Genomic DNA, 10,831 nt, shown 5'->3' on the forward strand with positions numbered 1-10,831 from the left:
CTTCTATCTATTCAAAATCATTTAAAATGACTACATAACAATTCCTTTCTGAACATCCACAGAGGTCCTGGAGTTGGGCCTGAAAAGTGGTGAGGACACTGACAAAGGAGAGGAGGGACAGCATCCTGGTTATAGACAACAGCCAGAGAGAGCTTTAGAGGCAGAATGAGGGGCAGTGAGTAGCTGTAGTTAACTAGAGGCATGAGACATACTTAGGGAAGTGGTGGGGATTCAGTCCTAAAAGATCGGTTAGATCTAGTTTCTGGAGGGTTGGACTTTGAGAACTGCCTAATAAGACTGGCCATTTGTCTTCAGGCAATGGAAAGGAGAAAGCAAGGAAAGATTTATTTTTTGGGGGAATAGATTATAGTTGATATCTGTTGCTTTTGCCTATCCATCATACTTTCTGCTTTTTCTCACTTTTTCTATAAAAGACTACAGTTCATGTGATTGAAGCCACTCCATTGCTTCCAAGGACTTAGATCAATAGTAAGCAGATCTCTACATTTCAGTCATGTGATTGGTTACAGGATGATCAGTGTCCCAAGTTAGCCCAATGAAATTCAATTGTAGAATTTTTGATGGAATTATTGGGAAAGAGAAGTTCTTTCTTTCTCTAGGTTTACTAAGGCAGTGAAAGTAAGCCTGGTGCTTATGGCAACTTAAATGAACATATTCTAATAGAGAGACCCTGACTTAGAAAGAAGGGAGTGAACACACACACACACATAAACAAGAGAGAAAGACAGAGAGAGGGAGGGAGGGAGGGAAGGAAGGAAGGAAGGTAGGAAGAAGGGGAGGGGAGGGAAGGGGAGAGAAGGGGAAGGGAAGGGAAGGGAAGAGAAGGAAGGGAAGGAAGGAAGGGAAGGGAAGGAAGGGAAGGAAGGAAGGGAAGGGAAGGAAGGGAAGGAAGGGAAGGGAAGGGAAGGGGAGGGAAGGGAAGGGAAAGAAAAGAGGATGAGATTCAATTCTCGACAACACTGAGTTCCTGGATCTAGCTCAGGACTCTTACGGCTACATAGGGAAAAAATATATTCCTCTTTTCCCAATTTCAGCTACTTTAAGTTGGATTTCTGTCATTTGCAATATAAAAGACCCTGGTGAATGCAGTGATGATGTGTTTGACTTCAAACATATAGAATCTCAGGTTCCAGAATGATATCTTGGTGGACTGTAACTCCGAAGAGAAGCTGTAACCAGGGATACATATTTGAAACTCACCTGCGTGAAAGCAATGTTAAATCTCTGGGAGTGACTGAGGTCCCCAAGAGAAAGAATGTAGAGAAAGATGGGAGGGAACAGAGGGCAGAACAATGCTTAGTCATAGGAACTGAGAGATACAATTGGAGAGCAAAAAAGAAATGGTCCTCAGGGTTAAGTAGAAATTAAGTAGAATGAAGATTGTCACTGGGCTGGCAACTAGCAGTCACAGGCTATCATTAGGTAGTGATCTGTAAGGTCATGGGTCTTAAAAATGGTTATGGGAGGATAAGATTTGGATTTCCCCCTATATAGTACTTTATCCTCCACTGGCATCTGTAGAAGATTTCAGTAAGACATCATGTGTCTTACCGACCTTTAATAACGCTCTGTGCCTGACACCCAGTGGGTACTCAGTAAATGAATGAATAAAAAGAAAATTGGCTGATGTGTGTATAGAGTGTTTTTATTTAGGAAATGGATTTTGTCAGGGAAACATGTTACTTACAATGTGCTTCAAGTTGAAGTCTGAGAATATGCCTCCAGCATAAGAGCATCCACAATTTAAGGCTGGTACATAGGATAAATCAGCCTAGGTAGCTGCAGAGCCCGGTGACTATAAATGGGTCATAAAATACCAGAGTCTTGAGTTATAAACTCAAACATACAAAGTAAACACTGCAAAAGGATGGAAACATCTTGTATTTACGACAAGAAAATGGAAGAAGATAATCAATCTTACATCATTAGGTTCTTAATGATGGGCAAAACCTGTCCCTAGATTCATTCTCTATTTTACATTTTCCTCCTTGCTCTAGAAAAGGAAGGGATTTTTGGAACAGGATGGAAAACAGGCCTAATCATGCATGCTAACACCAACCAAATGGCAGTGATAGTTTGGACTGCTAAGAGGATTGTATGGCTCCATGGAAAAGAGTTGATGGTGCTGATTGATTATTGATGTCTGCCATGGAAGATATCCCCCCAAGGAAGGGGGGAAATCTCTATTTCATTCAGATCTCTGCTCAAATGATACCTCAGAGGGGCATTCCTTGATCATTCTATCTAAAATTATCTTCTTATTTTTCTTTATAACATGTAGCACAATCCAATGTTACATCATTTTTACATGTTGTATTGTCTATTTTCTCTTCACTGGAGTGCAAGATCCACAAGGATTTCACTGCTGTATTTCCAGCTCCTAAAACAGCGTCCTCAACAAACGTTTATTGAATGAATGAATGGTTTTTGTGCTCTGTGTTAGTCAAACTGGACTAAGATAAAGTTCATTTTGGGGACTGGAGAACTCAGAGGTAGTATCACATACACACAGTTGTACCCCTTTCAAATTTTTCCTGTCTCTTAGTGAAAGGAAGGGAGAGTAGAATCCCTATAACCCATGTGTACAAGCACAGACATCCACTGAAAGTTAAGTTTTCGGGAAAGATAAACAAGCATAACCTTCCTTTCCTCCCCTTCCCAGAGCTGTATTTGGAACACAAGGCCGGGACCACCCACAGAGCTGGGGATTTTGGGCGGACATATGTGTGTGTTCTATGCTGGCTCTTCCACCTTAATGGAAGAGCTGCTTAAGAGAAACAGTCACAACCCTGAGCGAGAGTTAGAGCAATGAATCATAACATTGTAGTGACATTAATTTAAGATTCAAAGGGTTTGGGAAGCACAACTGTCAAACAGTGGGATGAGCGTGCCGGGCTTGAAAGCCTTAGTTGTGAATGAGTGAGCATGCATTTACCAAACAGCAGGATGGAAATACACAAAGGGAGACCTTGCTTAAGTTATTTCATTGCTTGGGATTTGGGGCCAGAGCTTTAAAATTCCTGAACCAAGTCCTGTGTAGGTCCCCCAAGTGAATGCTCAATTTCCCTGGGAGAATCCTTTGTGGAAAGGAAGGTCGCTCTGATCCCCCTCCAGTGGAATGGGTGTCACGTGGTCAGGATCCGGGAGGCAGAGTGAGGCGTCGGAGCCAGGGAAGAGCAATGAACGCTAACCTTAGGGGTCAGGGCAGAGGTGGGAGCCAGAAGCAAGGCCAGCAAGTGGAAATCAAGGTGAATATGAAGGAAACGAGAGGTTCCAGGGGCATGTTGGTGCCCGCAGTGAATAGTAACTAAGGATTATTATGAGGACTGGGGAAAGGCCAGAGAAGGGGCAATGTAGTCAGAGTGAATGTTAACGGATTGCTGTGTGGGAGAAAATGGACACATGTGCTTGATTTATTCATAATTTATGTCTGCATAAAACTTCCAAAAAATTTAAGGCAGCCTTCAAGAATAGAAACAATTGCAGTGCAGCTGTTAAAATAGAATAGAGAAATATTTTTTAAAAAGGAGAAGTAACAGGAAACAAATTTACTAAATGCTGAGGACAAATCTGGTTGTTTTAATTGGACTTTGACTTTAGCTCTGAATTTCCTAGTAGCCAAGGAAAAGAAGAGGACAGTTTTTGTAACTGGCAGTCAAAGAAAAGAAAGCAGGATTAAATTCCAGTTTTCTTTTTTATTCAAAATGACGAGAACAGAACCTGCCTATAGAAAGTGATGGAGTACAAGTGAAAGGCAGAGGGAGAAGCTGAGGATGAGGTGGACAGGACCACACCGCATCTGCTGCTTGCGGCTTGGGTCCCTTTCTCCCTCTCATGCTGGCCCCACACCCCCGCTGACTGCTGGCCATAAGATTCTCACCCACCGTCTGTCTTCTTTCCACCTGCCTGGCTGCTTGTGGCCCCAGGGAATGAATGTAAGCCTCTCACCCCGTTTTTGCTATGCTCTGAACAAGCCCACCCCCTCTTTCACTTTCTGGCTTTTACTATTACTTTGGGTGAGGCTGCAGATGCCGCAGAGACTGGGACAGTTTCCCACCTCCTGCTGACATTGAAACAGACTTCTGTCCTCACCAGCGCATTCCGTGGATGTTCTTCCACACCCTATCGCATCCTTCTTTTATTCCCACGGGGGCACCCAGCCTGCCTCCCACCTTCCCTGGCCTCTGAGTCCCTTCAGGTCTGATTGGCTGTGGGAGCCCTCAAGCATCTGTGTTGGGGAGGGGGAGGGAGCCATCTGCACCTGAATGATAAAGAAGGGGTGTTGGACCTTGCCCTCCCTTCTGTGGCTTCCACAGAGTCACATCCACAAACCCTGATATTAGTCTCACCACCTCTGATCATAATACTCCTTACACTTTATTGTAATCACTTGTTCAGTCTCCGACCTGTCTGCTGCTTGCCTCCCCCTACCCCAAATACCAGAAGCTGTGAAGGGAGAGGGCCAGCCCCCGCTTGCCTGGTTTGCTGGGGCAGGCCCAGCACTTAGTGATGCCTGACACAAAGTGAGCGTTCAAAAAACATTTCATTTATTTAAGGAATATTTATTAAGCAGCGACTACACAAGTGGCACTCTTCTAAGAATCTGGGATACGCCAGTAAACAGACAGACAAATCTCCTTTCCTTGTAGATCTTACATTCTCATGGGTTTTGGTCAGTGAATGACTAATGTTATGGAGGAAATAAGGAGCCGTCAATTAAAGAGCCAGGAAAGGGGTCAGGACATTCCGATGTGGTTCTCAAAACTGGAATGTGCCTGAGAGCGCAGTGATAAACATGGAGATCCCAGCCCAGCTCTAGGGAGTGCGAGGCTGGCGTGGAGCAGGGGCTCTCTCCTGTGGGTGGTCCTCAGACCACACTTGGAGCCATCTTGCCTGGCCTCCTGGTGGCGGAAACTTGAGAGCAGAATATTGATGAATGGAGTCAGGTTCCACGGTGGTCGGGTCAAAAGCGACATTCTCTACAGAGCACCAAATTGTGGAACAGTTTTAAAAAATAACAAAAGCAGGTGAGGCTGTCTTTTATCACAGGTGAAAGACTGGCTGACTTCTGCCCTAAATCAGCACAGCACGTCCATCCTGCTCGGAGGCATTAATTAAAGCGCGACCTGACCAGCCCCTTTACTGACATAAAGAACGCAGGTATAGGAGAAGGCTCTGGGAGGACACGGAAAGAGGCCTGTGCCATATTTTACTGAGAGGCCAGGGTGTCCCTACAAGCTTCTGGCTCAAATTGTCTGCTTTTTACTCATATATATGACAGTGGGTAGAGGGCAAATCTGTTCTTGCTGTTCACGTTCTTTGGAATTGAGGCATGTGGATAGGCAGCCCAAAGGCACCATTTTCCCCTGGGCTTTCTCTACCTCACACAATTTCCCTGCCTGACCCTCAATCCTTCCTGCAGTTCTTGGAAAGAAGGCACGTTGGCAATGAGGGACAGAAGCATCCCCTGGGGCCCTAGCCAGCCCCCACCTCAGCTTCTGCAGGCCCTACGCCAGCACCTGGAACCTCAGCCTAAACTAGCCAGGACAACACCGTGCTCCGGAGACCCAGGGCATCTGTAGGGCACCAAATGCTCTACAGCTCATAACGCAAGTCCTCTGGCGGGCTAACCTCTGCTGGCCTCTGGATCCTGCACACTCCCTGCTTGCTTTACTCTCACTTCCAAACTTTTCTACGCCACCTTGTGGATGCCTCATTGTAAGGTAAAAAAACGATTGTCCTGTATTATCCACCTCTTTCCTGAGGGTTTCCTCCACATCTTGCTTTAATGGAAACCTGACTTCTATCTATGCGACACTCCTCCCTGCAGCCGTCTGGGTTGGAGGCTGCTTGTTCCCCCAAGTTCCATGAAGTGCAGGACAGGGAAGAAGAAGTCCTATCATCTTCCACATATATGCCATCTGCTGTGTACCAGTCTGCAGAAACCCAACTGTTTATCTTTCTGTTCTAACATATAGGCCACTGATGAAAACAAAAACCATCCAAGTGTGCAGAACGGTGCTTCTACAAAGCATCGTTCCCTAGTGCTGCCCACTAGTTGTCTCTCTCTCTCACTCTCTCAGTTCTCCAAGTTCACTTCGAACATTTACCAGACTGGTCAACCTGCCTCCCTTCGCTCCCACCAGTTGAGTTTATGCCGTACTGTGAGGTAGGGCCCTGGAGTCTAGCAGGAGCCAGCAGAGACCAGAAGTAGGAGCTGTCTGGCTCTGAACCTGGGCCCCTCGGCTTCTTGGCTACATAGCACCAGGCAAAAAAAAAAAAAAGGTTTTTTTTTTTTTCTTCTCTGTGCTTCAGCTTCCTTCATAAAATGAGGGTGATAATATTTACTTTGTAGGGCTATTAGGAGAGTCAAATGAGTTAATGCATAGGAAAATAAGAATAGAGTCTCGAGTATGATACAAACTCAAGAAATATTGCTGCTCATCTCCTTTAGTATTTCCAGGACTCCTCCTTTCACTAAGAGTGTAGGCTTCCAGACGTAGAACCTTCAAGGTGGAGGGCAGAGATGGGTCATGTTCACAGAATACAAGGAAGCTTTATTGATGCCTGCATTTATCATAGGAGCAGGCCATGTGACGTCTCAAGTCCAGGTCAAACGACATTTGCACAGAAGTTTGTCTAGCTTATAACCTCCCTCCGCATTGCCCAATCTCCTCCCAGTTTAATCTTTGCCTATCACTAACAACTCATATCCCTTTAATTTTATTTTATTTTTTTTTAATTTTTTTTTTTAGATTTTATTTATTTATTTGAGAGAGAGAGAATGAGAGAGAGCACATGAGAGGGGGGAGGGTCAGAGGGAGAAGCAGACTCCCTGCCGAGCAGGGAGCCCGATGCGGGACTCGATCCCGGGACTCCAGGATCATGACCTGAGCCGAAGGCAGTCGCTTAACCAACTGAGCCACCCAGGCGCCCCCCTTTAATTTTAAAAAATGTCTATTTTTATTAAGTTTTTAATTTTAATTCCAGTATCGTTAACAACTCATATCCCTTAATAAGGGGAAGAAGCACTTTAAGGAAAAGCAGGAGCTGTGTCTATAAATGCAATCTTTGTCCTGATTTAGAATTGCTTGCCCTCGGGGTGTAATTTTGGCATTTTGTGGCATAGAGAACCTGCTCATGAGCACTTGGAAATCCATGTGGTGGATCCAGGGGATTCTCATGTCTCGGTACCAAGGAGATTCCTTTCCCAGTGCCTAGGAAATAGCAGTATTAGAAAAATTTATCCGAGTCACAAGAGGAGAATATGGTGCATGGCAAACAAGCCATCACAAAGGCTCTGTTCTAAGTGGTGGAAGGATGCAGTCCTAAGCAGACGTGAGCGATTATCAAGTGCAGAAGCTTCGGCTCTCGATGCACATACCTAATCTAGCTCACCTTCACCCCAAGTGCATTTGCATTTTCTATAAATCTACCTAATATTTACAGTTTGTTTTCGTAACAAAAGACTTAGGCTTCCTCTTCTATATGCCCAGATGCCCTTTACATCAAAGTGCAATGAATTCCAAACACTCCGACTTGGCTTCAGGGAAGACCACAGTGAACCACAGTCAGGCACAGATCATGGATGTGGGAATGGTGTGGGCTCTACCGCACACACAAGCTCATGTTAACACTGGTGGACTCCCACAGAACACCTGAAACAAAACACACCCGACTCTCCCAAGACGAGCAACAGCCCAAAATATCAGATCTGCGAAGGGAGTCCCTAATCTCTCCATAAAAAGCAATCAGAAAAAACAAGAATAAGGAAAAAGTATGATTTGAAAAATCCTTCTTACCACTTTTCTTTTCACGTAATCTCAGATCATCTGCCATTGCTCTGCCTCTTGTTGCAGGCAGCGTAGACCCACTTTCTCTTCTCCATCTCCTTAGCCAGGTTTATTCCATCTTCTAACTATATTTTCTTTTGGAACACGTATGAGAGTTTTTCTAAGGTATATTCCTAGAGGTTGAATTTTGGGTCATAATTTTGTGCCTCTTCAACTTTAGCAGATATTGCTAAATTTTTGTCTAAAGTGATTGCACCAGCTTACACTCTCAGAATCTGCCCAGAAAAGCTCCCCTTTTGCCCCAACGTTGCCAACACATGGTATTATCAACTGTATTAATTTTATTACTCTGGTATATGAAATAGTACTTGGTTATTTTAAATTGCATGTCCCTGATTATTAGTGATGTTGAACATATTTTCACATATTTATTAGCCATTTAGGGTTCCTCTTCTGTGAAGTACTCACTCATATTCTTTGCCCTTTTCCCCCACTGGGTTGTTTTACTCTTGCTGGCTTGTGGTAGTTCTTTACAAATTCTGGATATAATCCTTCATTGGTTATATGCTTTGTAAATCTCCTCGTCTGTGGCTTGAATTTTAATTTTTTGTTGGTGTCTCCTGTTGAACATAAATTTTTATTTTACTGGAGTCAGTTTTATCAGTCTTTCCCCCTATGATTTGTACTTTATTTTTGTCTTATGTAAGATTCCTTCCCTACCTTGAGAGCAAAAAGATATTCTCTTATATTTTCTTCTGAAAGTTGAAAAATTTTGTTCTTCATGCTTTCCTCATGTTAGAATTGATTTTTATTGTTGAGATGAGTTAGATATCTAACTTCATTTCCCGCCCCCCCAGGGACAACCAATTGTCCTGGTATCATTTATTAACTAGTCCATTCTTTTCCCCCTGCTCTGCAAGGCCATCTATGTTACTTATCAGGAATGTCTTTTCCTCTTATTTTATCCCATTGACCTATTTGTCTAACCCTACACCATTACCACAGTCTTAATTAACATAGCTTTATACTCAGTTTTGAGATTTGGTAGATAAATATCCTTAGGTTTTTCCTCTTCAGAATTATCTCTGCCTTTCTTGTTAGAGCCTGGAATATTTGCTGTCTGGCCCTTTGCAGAAATAGTTTGCCAACCCTTAGTCTAGGGTGATCAGCAACACTGTTACTGGGCCAGGGAGCAAAGGTCCCGAGTGTGGGCAGTGAGTTCTCTCCCGTGACTCTCTGCCACTTTATTCTCCAGGGCTTCACTGAGGCTGGTGGGGCTTTGAGGGCCTGGGGTCAGAGCACTTTAAGACCTTTGAATGTTCTAGCCCCTCCTTCTCTACTACAATAAACTTTACTAAAATGTTCTTCAGCTGACCCTTGAACAATGCAGGGGTTAGGGGTGCTGACCCCCCCCACACAGTAGAAAATCCACATACATCTTTTGACTCCCCCAAAACTTAACTACAGATAGCCTACTGCTGACCAGAAGCCTTACTGATAATGTAGTCAATTAACACATATTTTGTATGTTATATAGATAATATGCTGTATTCTTATAGTAAAGTAAGTTAGAGGAAAGAAAATGTTATTGAGAAAATCATACAGAAAAGAAAATACATTTATAATACTGTACTGTAAAAAACCCAGGTAGAAGTGGACCTATGCCACTCAAAGCTGTGTTACTCGAGTCAACTGTACATCCTTCAATAAATGTAATTTATGTACAATTATAAAAGTTAAGTTGGAAAGCAGTTTTGTAGCTGACAGGATATTAAAATTAAAGATGTATTCTTTAGAGAGGTGTCCTGGCTTAGAGATCCAGAATCAAGGACTGAGGAACCAGATGCTTGGGTTAAAATCCTGGCCCTACTACTTACTAGCGGAGTGACTACTATGTGCCGCGGTCTCCTCAGCTGTAGCGTGGAGATGGAAATAGTACCACAGAGATGCTAAGCAACCCATGAGGTAGTATGAGAAGCACTCAGAACAGAGCCTGGGGCGTCACAAGTACCAGATAGGTGTTTGCTGATATTACTGTTTTATTTTGTAGTTTTATTTTCATATTTCATAGGCTGTATCATTTTAAGTTGATTCTCAAGCACTTTTAAAAAGAATAAGCACTTGAGGGGCGCCTGGGTGGCTCAGTCGTTAAGCGTCTGCCTTCGGCTCAGGTCATGATCTCAGGGTCCTGGGATCGAGCCCCGCATCGGGCTCCCTGCTCCGCGGGAAGCCTGCTTCTCCCTCTCCCACTCCCCCTGCTGTGTTCCCTCTCTCGCTGTGTCTCTCTCCATCAAATAAATAAATAAAATCTTAAAAAAAAAAAAAAGAATAAGCACTTGAAAATCCATTAGGCCTCAAGCACTATCTCTATAACTCCTAATGATTTAGACAAGCCCCGCCCATCTTTAGGGAGTAGCTAGTCCCTGCTATTCTGGTGTGTTTTTTCTTTGGGTTTACCTTTTGTTTGGCCTACTTTTATTTGCCATCAGAGAAGCAAGACCTAGAAGGCTAAATTTAGGGCTAAGCCCTTTGGGAGAAAGGACCAGGAAAACCATGAAGCCTGCTTTGGTTCTAAACCTTAGTTTGGGACTTCATGAAGTTAGCCTAATTCATCAGGAGACAGTGTTAAGGGGGTCATATGGTGAGGGTAGAGGAGAACCTGCCTTTGTCAGGCCTCTTCTTCATATTGGATGTGGTGTGTTGTAGGTTGAATAGGTTCAAAATCCTGGGTGCTAGCCAAAACATCATTACTCGAAAATGTTTATTCACAAGATACACTCTATAGTAAAATAATGCAGTTGGCCACACCAACCCTGAATGTAGAAATCCTCTACATCTAACTAGCTTGAACTTCTTAGGGTAGATTCCCTGAGTCCTTTGCTAACCATTCTACTCTTAGATGGGGCCATGTGTTAATATCTTTCTGCAATCCAGACAGCCTGGACTGAAGAGAACTTTGCAAGAATCTCCAGGAGCTTAGTTGCTATGTTGCTTTGTTTCCCCTTTTCTGTCTGTTA

Source organism: Phoca vitulina, unplaced genomic scaffold (assembly GCF_004348235.1).
Source record: "Phoca vitulina isolate PV1807 unplaced genomic scaffold, GSC_HSeal_1.0 scaffold12, whole genome shotgun sequence".
Taxonomy (NCBI): Eukaryota; Metazoa; Chordata; class Mammalia; order Carnivora; family Phocidae; genus Phoca; species Phoca vitulina.